We start from the raw sequence: 16,892 nt of genomic DNA, 5'->3' as shown, positions 1-16,892 counted from the left end.
GCATAGATTTCTCCTCCTCCCCCCCTCCACCCTCCAACCCATCCCCCAAAAAAGCTATAACCAGCTTCTGCATTTAAAAAGCAGAAAGCCGGGTGATTCCAGAATTGGCCAGGAAATCACCCTTGTCATTTGCCCAATGCAGTCCTGGGAATCTGTTCCAAAGAAGCCCTGTAACGAGAAGAGTTCACCCAAGAGCTGAGGCCACGGGCCTGAGATGAGGCGCTTGGAGTGACTAACGTCAGCTGTGGAGCAGAGCCAGAGCCGGTGTAGACTGTCAAGGCTCCAGTAAAGCGCTATGATGGTTTACACCAGCTGAGGATCTGGCCCTGTGCCTCCCCCAGGTGAGGGGGAGGATCTGGGGTTGGCTCTCCTCTTGCTTGCACCAGTGTGATTCCATTGCCTTCAATGGAGTTGCTCCAAAGTTACACCGGTGGGAGGTGGCAGAGAATTAGACCTGATAAGGTCGGAGTCATCCGGGGCAGGCTGCTTATCCCTCCCCTATTCTGCTGCTCGGGGCAAAGATACAGGCTTGGACAGCCCTAACTTGTAACTCCTACTGCCTTAGTCCCTAAGCAGCTTGTGGCAATGGGGAATAGCAGGGGTGCAAGACTGCCTGGGCTAGGCCTTCTAACCCCACTGTGCCCTTCCCTCCTCTGGCCCACCCCTGCTTTGCCCCAGTCCAGCCCTACAGCGCCCTCTGCAGCAGGGCAAGTGTGGAGGTGGCACACAGCTGAATGCGGGGTGTATTGTGTGTTGAGGGGGGGATATATCAGAGAGCTGAAACACAAAGGGGACATTGCATGGGGGAGGGGGTGTCTGCAGCCCACCAGGGATGTGTCGTCCCCGTCCCCCCCCCCCCCCCCCCAGTTGACCAAGGTTTTCTGCTCATTCCACTCCAGGATTAAATCCAGCTCAGTGCCTGCAGGAGAAAGTCAGGAGTGTCAGACAATAGCCTCCCCAGCTGGAGATGGGGCTGGTGATCGAAGTCCCCCAAAGGCTCCTGGCCACACTCACTTTTTGCAAAGCATTCGGGCAGCTTTTGCCACACTGCCAATTTCTGCACACATTAGCAAAGTGAAACTCCATGCAGACAATAAATCATTCGGCTTCTGAAAGCTACTCTCCCCAAGGAGCCTCTAGGGTGTCCTAAATGTCCTATCTGCAGACGGGCAGACTTCAGGGCCCTGAGACAACATTCCCGTCCTCATAGACCACAGTGGCAGAGGCCCAAACCATGTTGGCTGACCGTGAGATGACCCCTGAGCAAACATATCAGCCACTTGCTGTTAAAAATACACCACCCGAGGGCTCGGCCCGAACAATAAATGTAATGGGATGCACTTAACGCAGATAGATGCAAAGGGACTGTGCCAACTGTCCTTACTGAGGTTAGTGAGACTTTTGCCATTGGCTTCAGTGGGGACAGGACTGGGCCCACGGTACTGGAAGCAACCTTGTCTCCACTAAGAAAATGGCCTGTTGCTAATGAGAGCTGTAGACGAACCAGTGCTGAGCAGAGTTTAACTGCAGGCAAGGACAAGGGCAAACCACAATCAGCTCCATGTCAGAAACTGGGGTCAGACCTGTCCGCTGCACCTATTGTCAGCAATGGGTCATTTTTCTAGGCTGAGGGGTCAGGAAGCATCACGATAGCCACTGGATCCATGTACCTTGACTTCTGCCATCGCAGTGGGACACGGGTCCTTTTGTAACCCTGATCCATGTGATATGACTGGAGCCAGGAGATGAAAACCAAGGCTGGGATTTTCAAAGTAGCTTGGGAGCTGGGTGTCCAACTCCCTTGGGCCATGTTTGAAAATGCCATGCAAGCTCTCCTGCGTGTCAAATGGGATTCATGAGGTCTGTGTCTACACAGAGGACCATGCGCAGAGGACCATAAAGCATTCCCGGTACAGCCACAGTGTCAGTCATTCCCAGTGGAATGGCTTTCATGGTTTGATCATCAGTCTCACGACATTTGGTTTGTTTCTTACAGCTCCAGCTCCTGGAGTCCCGTGAATACATAGGGATTCCAGCTTTCATTTTTAAAAAAAGCAAGTTTCTAGCCCACATTGTTTCATAGATTCACAGATTCCAGGCCAGAAGGGACCATTTTGATCATCTAGTCTGACCTCCTGTATAGTACAGTACAGGCCAGAGGACAGCCCAGAATAATTCCCAGAGCAGATCTTTTAAAAAAAACAACCAACCTTGATTTCAAAATTGTCAGTGATGGAGACTCCACCACAACCCTGGGGAAATTGCTCCAGTGCTTAATCACTCTGACTGTTACGAATATATGCCTTATTATTGCTGAGAAAAGCTGGAACAAAAGTCATCCAAGTTCATCCTAACGGCCCAGAAACCTGAAGGCAAATAAAAAGAACCCTCCATGTATTGTTTTGTTTAGGTGGCTGGGGGGCTGACTCATGAGTTTTGAATGCGTGGGATTGGCAGTACAGTATCAATGGCGTGTTGGGGAGAATGGGTGTTCATATCTCGAAGGCATGGAGTCCACAGGAGGGATAAAGCAGGTCCAGAACTGAATAGGAGAAACAGGTGTTCCTCTGCAGCTCAGAGAATGGAGAGAGAGACAGCGTCCACCTGCTGCCTTTCAGTAATGACACAATTTAGTTTCCGTTACTTTCTCCTTCTTCTTAACATTGAGGTTTATGGAAGGCAACCTGCCCAGATGAACTTGAGTGTAACAGACATCTCCCTGTAGGTAGAAGCTGAACAGATCTATTCCTCCACCTTGTTAGCAATAATGAAGAAAGAGGAAGGTGGAAGAAATTCAGGGCAGCTATAGCATCAGGAAGATGATTACCAATATTATGAGAACGAGAGACCCCAGGAGCACACGAGAAACAATTGCAATTTCACAAAGTCCTTTATTAACAAATCCATTAAGGAGATAAACAGTCCCGCGAACACTGAAATACAACAGCAGATACAGAGAAAATACACAAGGTTTAACCCGCCGAGTGGCATCACTCCCATCTCCTGTGTGTCAGCTATTGTCTCCCTTATCATCTTCATTGTCGTCATCCTCACGAGTGCTTGACATTTTGGAGTCTCGCATAGCCTACAGGCCAGGTTATGCCTTTTGATAAGGTGTTACGCTGATGCCCCCTGGGGTTCATACATAATCGTGAGGGTTTTAACCCCTATCTGTACTTCCACACCCCACTAACTTTGGGGTGCCCCATTTTTCACAGGCAGGGTGGGGAGGAGGCATGAAAATGCAGCTTCTTTTCCCCTTGTCAGTGTTGCTGAAGGGGAAGCAATGGGTAATGAAGGATGCTGGGTGCATGTCACAGAGGGGAACGGACTCAGCGACGCAATGCAGAGGTACTTCACCAGATACCTTTCACCAGCTCCTCAGCTGCCTTTCCTTAGTTTTCCCTGCCCAGCGTTGAAAGGCATCACTTCGCCTATTGCCCCTCAATGGTGCGTTGTTCCCGCAGAAAGGAACTGAAAATGATGATTGTTCAGAGAGCTCTTTTGCCATCTAATTGTCACTGATTCCGGCATGTTTGCCTTCCCAGCCCTCCTGCAAAGGGAGGCGGTAAATCTAGGAAACATAATTAACTACCCCAAACATGCCGGCGTAATTGAAAGAAATTAATCAAATTTATTTAGGCTTTTGTGCGCTGGCTTCTGTGGATCTCAATTTGTACAAGTCTCGCTCTCAAATTGATGGGGGAGAACAATTAAGGTAAACAGAGAGCAGCTTAGAGAGCTGTCCTTGCGAAAAGTCACATTTGATTTTAATAACATTATATTTATATAAGTCCCCCACTTTTAACGAGTTTCCCATCTTCTCGCCATTTAATCATCTTGTAAATGTTTTGCTTCAGCTGAACGGTCTAATGAAATCATAAATCATCAGAAAGGGAGCTCTGTGAGAGAAGGAATGAACAGTTGATGGGTGCCTAATGGTATGTGAGCTGCGGGTTAGGGACTCAGAAAGAGGCTGCGTTAGACAATGGTTAGAGCAGAGTCCTGGCAATCGGCCCTCCTGGATTCTACTCCAGTTGATTTCCTGGGGCAAGTCACTAACCTCTTTGGACTCCTCTTTACTACAAAATTAGCCGTAATTAACACTTAATTGCACTCACAAGTAGCCTCCCCCTTGTGGCACAGCCATGCGACAATTTGCAGGCAAGGGGCCTACTTGCTCACTGAAGGAATAAACGGCCAGGAGCTGAGATAGGATTAGATATGTGGCTAAACGGTTAATGGTCTCCCTGTGCATGCAAGCAGCTCCACGTAAACTGCTGGGTTCCTCTTGCCTCGAAGAGGCTATGAAGAAAGGAAAGCTGGTATTTTATTGCAAGCAGTGTTCTAGCCTGCAGCTGTCCTAGCTGTGCCACTGCTGATGGGAAGCGAGCTGGTTCCTCTGCGGGTCACGCAGCTGCTTGGCCATCTCGCGCTTCGAAACCCTTGTCTGCAATTCGTACGGAAACCCAGCTGGGTGCTTGGAGAATCTTCAGTGCAGACCAGCAAACCTCATTGCTCAATATTGGTAAAGTCCCCGGCAGCAGAAACCTGAGTCCAAGTTTTCATTGTATTGGCACGCTCTTTGACCCAAGCAGTTAGGTAGTATTTGGTGCCTTGCACGTTGTTTCTGTTAGGGGAAGAAATTGATGATGGAAACAGGTATTTCTTTGATGAAATCCTTTCTCTACAAAGAATGTTCACAAAGTTCTGTTTCCCTGAACATCGTATGAATCAAACAGGAAACCGTTTCCTTGGTCAATCCTCCAAGCCTCTTTTTCCAGCCAGCACTATGCCCAAAAAGCTTTCTCTCTCTTAGCTTTCTCTCAGGTTGTCACTACAAGTGCTTGTCTGGCTGCCTTTGGCTTTCTGCTTGCCTTCTCTGGCTGCCTCTCCCGTGTGTTTGGCTGCCTCTCCTCATACATACAGTTCCTCCAAAACAATACACAACCCTCTGCATTTGCATTCAGTCCCCAGTGAAACCCCTCTGCCCACATAGCTCAGTTTCTGACTGGGCTTGCATGCGTTTTGGGTGGTGGCTCTCATTGTTTCAGCTATCCCACTCCTAAAGGAGTTTAACTATGTCTTACTTTTATTGAGAATGAAGGGTGGTGATTACAACTACCCCCTTCAACAAGGTTTCACCCAACCCCCAGAATAACAATACTGTCAGCTATTGCACTGTGCTATTGTTTAGTGGTGTAAAGACTTCAGTGAGCAGAGAATCCTCCAGCAAGTGACCCATGCCCTATGCTACAGAGGAAGGTGAAAAACCTTCAGGGCCTCTTCCAATCTGCCCTGGAGGAAAATTCCTTCCCGACCCCAACTATGGCAATCAGCTAAACCCTGAGCATATGGGCAAGATTCACCAGCCAGATACCCAGGAAAGACTTCTCTGTAGTAACTCAGATCCCACCCCATCTAAGTTTTGCTTTGTCCAAGGGAGCCATGACCATTCAAGTTACGGGACCAGACCCTCAGCTGGTGTAAATGCATGGAGATTGACACCAATTGTGGAGTTGGGCCATGAGTTCTCAGTTACCAGCCCGGATAGAAATGAGTGCTATAGAACTATCCAATCCTGGGCCCTAAGGTCATGTCATTCTGCTGTCTGTCTTGCCTCTATGCACCACTTATCTCAGTCAAAACCTGATGTAAGCAGACATAGCGGTCATGGTTCCCACGTACTGCTGCATCTGGGTGCAGAAGCACTCAAGCATCACGAGAACAATGAGACCGATCTGTAAAGCCGTCCCGCTGCACACCCCTTCTCGTCCGTTTTGTTCTCGGCACCCTCTGACGAGCCACGTGTCTCTGCAAAGGGACGACTAGTAGTACAGCAGCTTCGGCTCGTTGGCATTTCTTTGATCCTGAGGCTGGCTTGTTATTGTGTAGGTGCCTTGGGCTGCAGCTTCTGTCATTGGAAGGCCCCATGATGCAAGAGAGGAGTGTGAACTAGTTGAGAGGACCAGAAACTCCGCTCTGATACATCCTACTCCCTTAGATCAGTCACTGGCAGCCAGGGGTCCTGGCACTGAAGGTGCTGGGGGTGTGGCAACACCCCTTGGCTTGAAGTGGTTTCCATCGTCTACAAGGTTCACAGTTTTGTTCAATGGCTCTTAGCACCTCCCACTATAAAACCTGTTCCAATACCAAAGCTGGCAGCTCCCTGATAGGCTTCAAATCAGTTATTATTGCTATTTATTATTTGTATTGCCATAGCACCCGAAGGACCCAGTCATCTGGGTCCCTCTGTGTGAGGTGCTGTCCACACACCCGCACCAAGTAGCTTAGTCAGACCTTCATTCTTCATGCATGTCACTCAGGGCGTTCATTCCTTTCTGTGCTCTTGGGGCTCTGATATCGTGCCTATCACCCTTGTGTCTGAGGGTTCCCAGCCTGGCATCTTGTAGAACTGCTTCCCTGCCCCAGGACATGAGAAAACAGGAGGAAATGGGATGATCCCTGCACCCCTGCTGAGAAAAATCACCTGATCAGGAGCCTCTTCCTGCCCTCTCCAACTCCCCGTGTTTTTGCTGTCACCTCAGAAGCCCCTAGCTGTTCCCTTTCCATCTGAAATGCCCAACCGAGGTAATTCATTGGTGTGTAAGCACAGGGAGGAGAAGGAGGCTGCTCTGTAATTATAGATAAGCAGCCGAGCGTGCCATGCTATTAACGGCCGCCTGGCTCTAATATGGGGAGGGAATGAGAGGCTGGTTTTTTTTAATGCCTCTTACAGGCACTTCTCAGGCCTGTGTTTTCGGGTTTTTTTACATCAGCCTTTCTCCAGTCTGTGGTGACCTCAGCGACCAGGGGAGCACTTTGTGCAAGAAGTTGTGGGAAGCTGAAGCAGAAGAGCAAAGTGGCAGCCCTCAAGTTCAGTCTTTCACGTTCCCTCTGCCCAGGGCTTTCACCCAGCGAGCTGCTGCCCCTTTCTCACATGAAGGAAAGCGCCCCAACTGGAGAGCTGGCACAGAGACGTGGGCCTCTGATGACAGAGGCAGTGGCTCGAGTCTGAAAGGAGGGCTACGTACGGACACCTCCTCATGCGAACTGGAGCACTGAGGCCATGCAAACAATGGCATCGCGTCACTCTGGCCAGAAAGCACTCCCAGCGAACGTGGGAACTGGGCCGAGACTTGGTCTGCTGCAGTGAGCCCGCTGCATGGAATTGCCCTCATGCCTGGAGTCTCACGTATATGCTTTAAATACAAAACAGCAAGTGCCATAGAACACTATGTGGAATGAGCCAAATTCTGCTCTCTCGGCCACCCAGGGGTAGCCCCAACTGGCCTCAGTGGTGTAACCTTCTGAGATTGTTTGTTTGCTTTCCACCATCTTCATGGCTCTGCTGCAAATAGGCTCCTCCTTTCTTCAGCCCCCTTCGGCCAATACAAGACTTTCATTTTGGTCCTGTGACGTAGGCAGCTGGTGGGGTGTGCCCAGTGCAGTGCTTTGGTACCTCCACGCTGGGCAAGCCAGAAAGCCGACTGATAGAAAGAAGCTAGAGACGAAGAATGATCTTATGGTGAAGACACTGAGAACCAGGAGATGTCGGTTCACATCTTGGTGCGGGCACAGGCTGATTGTGAGACCTAGGGGAAGTCATGTGAAGCCAGATTTTGAAAGGTTTTTTTGAAAGATTTTTGGGCTGTATAAGTAGGATCATTGCTAGCAGATCAAGGGATGTGATTGTTCCCCTCTATTTGGCATTGGTGAGGCCTCATCTGGAGTACTGTGTCCAGTTTGGGCCCCACACGACAAGAAGGATGTGGAAAAATTGAAAAGAGTCCAGCGGAGGGCCACAAAAATTATTAGGGGGCTGGGGCACATGACTTATGAGGAGAGGCTGAGGGAACTAGGATTATTTAGTCTGTGGAAGAGAAGAATGAGGGGGGGATTTGATAGCTGCTTTCAACTACCTGAACGCAGGATTTCAAAGAGGATGGATCTAGACTGTTCTCAGTGGTAGCAGATGACAGAATATGGAGTAATGATCTCAAGTTGCAGCGGTGGAGGTTTAGACTGGATATAAGGAAAAACTTTTTCACTAGGAGGGTGGTGAAGCACCGGAATGGGTTACCTAGGGAGATGATGGAATCTCCTTCCTTAGAGGTTTTTAAGGTTGGGCTTGACAAAGCCCTGGCTGGGATGATTAAGTTGGGGATTGGTCCTGCTTTGAGCAGGGGGTTGGACTAGATGACCTCCTGAGGTGCCTTCCAACCCTGATATTCTATGATTCTAAGGTATTTAGGCAGCTAAATAAACAGACAGGAACCTGGTGGGGTTTTCAAAAGCGCCTAACTCCCACAGACATCAACAGGGTGTGATGCACAAGGGGTGACTTGTGGCTTAAAAGAACTTAGTCCGGCTCCTGCTGGCTTGGCCAAGGTGAACATCTGTGAATCACCTGACATGGCAGCTGCCTATGGACGAACTGGTGCCTGTTGTAATATGTAGGAAGCCCACCCCGGAGGAGGAGGTCTGCACTGCAAAGGACACTAGAAGTGCAGGCTCAGAAGCATACGTCATTTTCAGAAAAGGGAGGTTTCGTCAGTGGCTGGTGGGGATCTAGGCTGACATGCCACAGGCACATTCCTGCACCCGCTCTCTCTAACACACATCTTCATTGACATTAGCATCAGAATAAAGCCAGAGCTGTTACCGCTGCCCTGGGATGACTGGTGTGTCCGTCAGCAGAGTTACTCCCCATTTACACTGAGTGTAAGTGAGGTGAATCAGGATCAGGGAGTGAGCCCTGTTGCACCCAGGCAGTGCCAGCATTTTAATACCCCGGGACAAAAGGGAGCCGTTTTTTCTCTCTGGCACTGGCAGACAGTAGCCCTGGGAAGGAGGGGCGGGGAGTGTTGCCCTCAAGGACAAGGCCACTGTGTTACAATATTGTGTGGCCGTATTGCCAGGACATCACAGAGCAAATGTTAGCTGTTGACCTGTGACCTCAGGGTGCTGTGGGTGTCCAGGAATCCCACCTCACTCCATCAGCCCTGGACCATCCTGGCATCACTCCCAGGAGACGGCATTGCTGGACATGCCCTAAGGAGCGGGAAGATCCCTTCAGCTTGGAATCCCTCATAATACTAAGCAAGGACCCGAGGCTGTAACCACTCACACGGCCAGACCCAGTGAAGGCCAGGAGCGCTCAGGCAAACGGTCCCATTGAGTGAAGCCTGCTCACGTCCATAAGGGCCTGCAAGGTCAGGCTCTGACCAGCGAAGGGCCCCCAGCACATTTCAGCCACACTCGCTAGATAGATGTGTGTGAGCTCTGGGACATAGCCAGACTGTGCTGACTTCAGAGCTCCCGCTGCATACGTCTCCATGGCCCAGATTTCAAACTGCCACGCTGCAGAGCTTCATGCAACCCGCAAGCTGCCTCGCGGCAGCCGCTGCCATACTCAGGGTGCCTCCGCTGAGCTCTGTGTTTGCTTCTTGGGGGTTCCTTCCTGAAATGTTAAGGCAGTGGCAGAGATAAAGCAAGCCTTAATAAAACCCAATCGAAGCTGGAGGAGGGATGCCTCACTGCGGGACTCCCAGGACCCCAGCCCCAGAGGACAGAGAGCCCCTTCACTTCACTGCCTGGGCTGCGTCGTGATGCGGGATGCTCCCGCTGGACTGCAGCACCAAGGCCCCCCGGACGCAGACCTGTGAGTGGTCCTGGGCAGGAAAAGGCCGTGACTCACTGAGTGCTTCAGTACAGTCCGCTTGGAGGAAATAATGGGAACCATTTCTCCAGAGGGTGCTGGCCGCTTCCATTCAAACTGTTCCAGCAGGGGCTTACGTGGCTTGGGTCTGAGTCTATTCCAGGGGTGGGCCTGCTTGAAAGTGAAGACACATCCAGTTGATGTTATTTCTTCAAGCATCCTCCTCTTGCTTACGTAAGGTATTTCAGAGCACTGGAGGCCAAGCTAAATCTCACCACAGAGGGACAAGAGTGGTACGCTCAGTCTTGAGTTATACTCATTTTTTTCCCTCTGGTACATAGGAAACTAGGTGGTGGTTTGTTTTTGTTTTTCCCCTCTGGTTGCCTTTGTTAACCTTAAAATGCAATCTGGTTCACTTGAGGCAAAAGCTTGTCTTTAACAAGCTGCGGACCTTAACTTGAACCATTATCTGTTTATTTTTCTCTCTCTCAAGAACTGGCCAGTCCAATTAATTGGGAGCCAAGCCAAATGCTAACGAAACACAAGGCCCAGCCAGACACCTGCTGTATTAATTACTCGCCTGCTTCGCTTAGTTTTCGCCCAGCCTCTAGACTGGGGAAGCTGCTATTGAGGTTTCTTCGTGAAAGCAGCTGATGGAATAGAGATAAAAGTCCCAGTTTAGGTGAGATGGAGAAATCCAGTTTGGGGTTTTTCTAATCTCTTTATTATTCCAGAGTGAGCAAGAGACCTCTACCGGCCTGGCCGCTCATAGCAATAGTGTTGTACCGACAAATTGCCACACGGTGGGAGTGTTCCAGAGTTTTGTCTGCAAGGGTGTTGCAATTCACATGCGGTCTGGCAGTAAGGCGATGCAGTGGGGGACTTTTATCAGATGTAAAACGCAGGCTGCAGAAGGAACATCTCCAACCAAGATTAGAGGAGGAAAGGAATTGGGTGCAGTGCTGGAGGCAGGCAAAAGGACTCAGGAGATCTGGGTTCTAATCAGCGCTGCCCCTGGCCTGCTGGGCAATGTAGGGCACTTCTGTGCCTCAGTTTCCCCATCTCCGAAATGGGGAGACTGACACTGACCTCCTTTGTGAAGCTCTTTGAGATCTACTGAAGAAAAGTGCTACCTAGGAGCTAGGGATTATTAGGACTATTTGTTTTGAGGATTAAAGGGGAGCCTAAAATCACTACAAGGAAAAGACTTAGAAGGAAACATAGGGAAAGGAAAAAGGCTGGAGAAGTTGGGAGTAAGGCAGGAGAAGAGGCCCAGAGTGCCAATCCTCACCACACTAATTAATCTTATTTGGATTATAAACTCTTTGGGTGAGGGACCATCTCTGTGTTCTCTGTTTATACAGTGCCTGGCACAATGGGGTCCTAAGCAGGGACCAGGGCTCCCGAACACATTAAAAATCATAACATGGCTGAGCTGAGTCACTGCCATTCAACCAACGTGGAAAGTGAAGGGTGTCCAGATCTGCACTGTAAGCTCGTTGGGGCAGGGAGCTTGTCTTTCCTGAAAAGAGCCTGGGACACACATAGCGGCCGGCACAGAGCTGTGGGGCAAAGTAGCTGGTGCTGCCCATGGCCCCTGTAGGCCTTCCGCTAATGTATAGGGAGCACATTGAACTGGGCTGGATCACGTGGCTGTGCCCTCTTTCTCTTTCAAACCCACCTCCCCAATGACCACACCTCCAAGTCCTTGGTGCTGCAGTGTGTGCCCCACGCCCATCCATGGCTCCTGGTACAGGGGGGCGAGCAGGGCTGGATTACCCAATAGGCAGGCTAAGTACATGCTTAGGGCACCAGCAAAGCAGGGGGCACCAAAAAAAATGAGATTTTTTTTAAAAAATTGATATTTGATTTTTTTAAAAAAGCATCGAAGTAGTCATCATGGGAAAAATCAGAACTTTGTTAGACTTCCTTACACTCCACTACACACTCAGAGGCTGACGCTTCCTCTACTGGTGAAACAAACACCATTCCAGAACATGTGGATGTGTCAGAGACTGTAACTGATCATCCTATTCCTGGTGGTAAACCAGACATTGTTCTAGAAGGTGTGGATGTGTCAGAGACTGAACCTGCTCATGCTGTAAATAATAGGAGAAAAGATCCTGGTATGTGGGTTGATTTCAGTACCGATGATGTAACTTCCTGGATAGATCATGGACCAAATGACTGTCAGCACGACACTGGGCCACTTGAGAAACCACGTCAGACTTTTACCAATGGAAAACAAACAAGATATTGTCCACAAAAAATATTTTTTGGCATGAAAGCGAATGGTGAGAAATACACTTGAGAATGGTTACTGTATTCACCATCAACAAAGTCTGTGTACTGTTTTGTTTGCAAACTTTTTGCGTATAAACCTTCAACATCCCGGGTTTGCTGCAGATGGATTTAATGACTGGCGGAATACTGTTTTAATTGACCAACATGAAAATAGCACTACTCACAGAGACTCAATGTTGACATATTTAAATCGAAGACAGGGCTTTGGATTGGCACAAAAATTGGAAGAACAAATTAAAGGGGAGCGTGAATACGGACAAAATGGCTTGCAGCGTGTTATAGCTGATGTTCAAACATTAGTTCAACGTGGTCTGCCTTTCCGGGGATCAAATGACACATTTGGATCATTGCAGAATGGAAATTTCTTGGAATTGTTGGAGCTTGTGGCTCAGTCTGACCCATTTTTAGCAGGCCAGATCTCAAAATATGGGAATGCTGGCAAAGGTAACCCATCATACTTATCCAAGACAATATGTGATGAACTCATTGGTCTAATGAGTGACAAAGTTCGTTCAGCTATTGTGGATGAAATAAGTACTGCTGGGTACTTCAGTTTGTCTGTCGAATCTACACCTGATCTTTCACCTATTGATCAATTGAGTAGTGTACTAAGATGTGTCTCCCCTACAGATGGAAAACCAGTTGAACGATTTATAACATTCCTCAATTTGAAAAACCACACTGGTGATGAAATGGCAAATCAAGTATTGCCTTATCTGTGCCAAGTTTGCAAAATAGATTTCTTAAAGTGCAGAGGTCAGTCTAATGCCAAAGCTGCCAACACGTCAGGGCGTTATCAAGGAATGCAGAAGAAGCTTTTAGAACAGAACAAATGCACCATACTCATACCATGTGCTGCTCTCTCTCAATCTTGCTGGCCGCGGCGCTGTTGATCATTGTCCAGCGGCAGTAAGTTTTTTCTCAACAGTCCGGTTACTTTATACATTTTCTCTGCCTCAACACACCGATGGGCAGTCCTTAAAACATACTTGGGCAATGATTGTGTGTTGAAATCTCTTTCTAATACTCGCTGGGAGGCACGCGCAGTGGCAACAAGTGCAATTCTGGAGTCCTACTCAAAGATTGTGGATGCATTAGAAAGTACAGCTGAAGACCAATCACAAAAGGGAGAAACTGTACGAGAGGCAGAAAACATTGCAAACAAGATGCAAGAACTAGAGTTTGTATTCACGTTGACCATGTGGAATGAAATTTTACAACACTTTGACCACACAAGTCAAGCTCTCCCAGAGAAAGAATTGGATTTGAAAACATGTGCAGACCTCTGTCAATCATTAGCAGACCAATTATACACTTTGAGGAATGATGTCGAAAGATTTGAAGACATATCAAGTTATCTTGCCTGATACTAACTAAAAAGAAGCCCAGTCCTGCAAGCAAATCAGGAAAAAACAAGCAAATGATAGCAGTGTATCAGAAACAGCATTGAATCCTAGAGACAGATTTCTCGTATCTACTTACTACGCTATAATTGATACACGTGAAGTTCAGATGAAGAGGAGAGGTGAAGTGTACAACGAAGTATCAAGTAGATTTTCTTTTCTAAATGATATGGACTTATCTGACGAACAATATTCACAAGGTTCCCAAAAGCTCGTTGACTCAGACCCTGTTGACTTGAACATGAATCCCTGTGGAGAAGTACGGCAGTTCCACTGTTATATGCGCGCAACGTTTAATGAAACAGGAAAAATGAAATTCAGTCACATTCATCTTCATGACACAATACTGAAAGAGCGAATACAAAGTGTATTTCCAAATGTAGAGATCACACGACGTGTTTTTCTACCATTGATGATTACTAACTGCTCTGCAGAACGCTCTTTTTCTCAGCTGAAAAGAATAAAAAACCCTCAGAGAACAACAGTGTGTCAGGACAGACTTGATTCACTTTCCCTATTGTGTATGGAAGCGGACATGCTTTGTTGAGTCAGCTTCGATGAGCTTATCCAGAATTTTGCAATCAGAAAATCTAGAAAGAAGCTCTTTTCATTTCAGCATACATGTAAGTTTTGTGTCATTTCAAAAAATAAAATTTTATTTTATGGTATAGTATTGTTTTTATTTGAGTTACATATGGGGGGGCACCATAATCTTTTCAGTGCTTAGGGCCTCTAAAGGTCTTAATCTGGCCCTGGGGGCCAACATAGCCACTGCTATCTTTAGCGAAGCATAGACAGCATGGGGAGGTTGGCATGTGAGTTACCCCTTTCCTCACTGCAGTCTCTGCCTAGGTATGTGTACCTGCCCCAACACCACCACATCTGAGCCCTATGCACCAGATGGGCTGATCGGTGCAGGGACAGACTTACCTTCAAGTCAGATTAGAGCGCGGTAACCTGGCTCCGTGTTGTTACTGCCCCCCCATTGCCTTCCCAACCATACCGGCTTCGTTGGCTGACAAAAACAATTGTTTAGTACTACACCCCTGGCAGGAACGGGGAGATTCATTTCCGGATCACATAAGAAATTGAGCCAGCAAGGACGATTAATGACATGTAAAGAGCTGACATGTGTGTGTCTGTTGTGTAAACATATCAACATGCATATCTATACACCCAAATATATTGAACTGCATATATAGTGATGAGTATATGCATAGACATATGGGGGACTCCTTCATGCTTACTGTGACTGTACCATTGATTTGGGGGCTGGGGGGCACTGATGTTTTAGGGGGACAGGGTGCAGAAAATAGGGTGACCAGATGTCCTGATTTTATAGGGACAGTCTCAATATTTGGGGCTATTACCCCCCAGCCCCGTCCCGATTTTTCACCCTTGCTGTCTGGTCACCCTAAGAAGGAAAGGAGCAGGCATACACTCCAGTGACCTAGTGTATCACTTCTTTTCTCTCCCACCCTTCCCTTTGGCCTGTCTTCAGCTCCCTCGTGCCACCTAGTGGAAACAAGGCAGCACTGTAGGGAAACAGGAGCCCTGAAACTTGTATCAGGTTTGCTGACACTCACGGATTCAGTGCTGTTGTTGAGGGGAAACCTGGCAGAACATGGTGGAATGTACAGCCACTCATGCCAACAAGGACTGGCTGCAGCTGGGGAAGCGGTGCATGAAACTACAAGCACCCCCTATCTACCTTCCCAATGCAGGAGTGAGACTTGAACTCAGGCCCTGCTCCAAAAGATGGAGCCCCCACCCACTTGTGCTAAAGGAAAATCCCCATCATCGCGCACCAGGGCACAGATCCTCTTTGTAGGTTGCAGCCCCTAGAGGGCGGCAGAGTCGCAGGCCGTGAGCAAGTCAGACATTCCACCCCATAGGGGGCAGAGGGACAGACACGCTGCTGTACAGAGAAGCGAACTTGCAAAATCTTTAATATTATTGTGAATCATCCGTCGCTGAGTCTCCATCCTCCCTCAATAGACTGAGGGAGAAGGGGTGGCTGGGCACACTTGTGCTACCTCAGCCTCAGGACTGATTGTGGTTAGATTTTCGCAGCGGGTGGAGTATCCAAGGCACAGCGTCCTTGTGCGGGAAGAGAACTTCCCCATCGGTTGCCTTTGCGTCATCCTGTGGCTGCCCCTTTCCACGGCAATTCCTTGCGAACAACCTTTAACCGGCCTCCCCTCCTTCCTCTACAGCACAGGAAATGCTGCCAAGTGAAGCTAACCTGGCATTCTGCTCCCAAAGCATCCACCTTCTTGTTCCTCTTCGCCCAGAGCATTCAGTGATTGGCCAGCTCCTGGGAACTGCCCCACTCCTTACCCACGGCGGGACCATCACCACATGGCTGCGAGCATTTAAAGGTTCAAACCATTTCATTATTTAACTAAAGCCAAAGACCCTAACTCCACAATATACTGAAGTTCAAAGTCAATGTGGAGGCTATTCGTGCTAGGCCTTGCTGAGTCGAGGCCTGAGTGAGCATGTGGTTAGCTGCCTTTACCCCTCCTGCTCTGTCCCAAAGGGATTCCCCAGCCCTCAAGCCCTTTGATGAAGATTGCAGAGAGCCTCCTGCAGCGATGAGCCTGACACAGGCCAGGTTTGGGGCTGGAGTACGTGCCCCAGGGGACATTTCCTTAGAAACTTGCTGCAGCACGGTGGATTCTCCTACCCTTTGTGGAGTTTCTTTTTAAGCCTTTAACTGAAAAGCCCACCCCAGTTTCCCGCTCTCCCCAGTTGCTGAGCAGGAGGTGAACCCTGGGCTGGTGCTGCTCTCTGCAACAGGCAAGACAGGAATAGGTTTTCTTTCCCTTTTTTGTTGTTGGATTTTGTGGGTGGAGGATTCTAAGAACATCACCCTTGCGGAACAGGTGGCCACCAGGCCACCACATGCCATAACAGCCAGAGTGGCATTCCCTGGAGATGGCATTTCTCCTGGAGCTTTACTAAGGGGGAGGTTGGGGGGTGGCTCTTTATCAAGCCACTTCTTAGCACCTTATCAGTGATCGCACTGGGCTAGGTGGTGACCCTTGGTCCCATAGAGGGCGCTGTGGCACCTAAGCCCCCCGAAGGAGCTCACTCCCGCCACAGGAGAGTGCACAGAGGGTGGGTGCAGGCAGGACTGCCAAGTTCTGTGAGCTGGTGGATCTGGATGATGCCGTCTCCCTCCCACTCCTCTCTGCCCGCCATGTGCCCCAACATGCATGGACTACCATTGTCTCTGGCCCTTATGCAGGGCACCTAAAGTGCAGGGAAGCTCCTTGCACACACTCCCTCCTGCATTCGTGGCACAAAAGCTGGGGCAGCTATTTGCAACTGCAGCTCTGGCTTGGGAAGCAATGGGGATGCTGTGGGAACAGGGCTGCCCAACATGGGTGCATTTCATAACACCTTGGTTGGAATCAGTGGAACGCCCCCCATTTCCCAGCAGCCACCTCCCTCAGAGGAGCTGCAGCTGAACGGAGCCCAAGATACAATCAGCTCCCAGAGTGTTTATAGCTCTCCCT

Source organism: Caretta caretta, chromosome 8 (genome assembly GCF_965140235.1).
Source record: "Caretta caretta isolate rCarCar2 chromosome 8, rCarCar1.hap1, whole genome shotgun sequence".
NCBI lineage: Eukaryota > Metazoa > Chordata > Testudines > Cheloniidae > Caretta > Caretta caretta.
Note: the sequence above shows the minus strand (reverse complement) of the source record.